This window comes from Salmo salar, chromosome ssa17, assembly GCF_905237065.1.
Source record: "Salmo salar chromosome ssa17, Ssal_v3.1, whole genome shotgun sequence".
Lineage (NCBI taxonomy): Eukaryota > Metazoa > Chordata > Actinopteri > Salmoniformes > Salmonidae > Salmo > Salmo salar.
In genome coordinates, this window is record NC_059458.1 from 30,638,338 (window position 1) to 30,638,609 (window position 272).

Below are 272 nucleotides of genomic sequence, written 5' to 3' on the forward strand. Positions count from 1 at the left end.
GTATCTCTCCAGGAACAGGGTTGGAGAGCCCTGGGTTAGATATACAGAGGGTCAGGGCCCATATTGACAAAACATCTCAGAGTAGGAGTGCTGATCTATGATCAGTTGTACCTTTTAAATTATGAGGGTGAACCTGATCCTATATCAGCACTCCTTAGAGATACTTTGTGAATATGTTCCCAGGGGGTTTTCCTGACCACCAGACAACTCTGGGCTCTAGTTATAGTTCATAGCTATAGACCAGTGATAAGGAGAAGCCCTAGCTCTACACA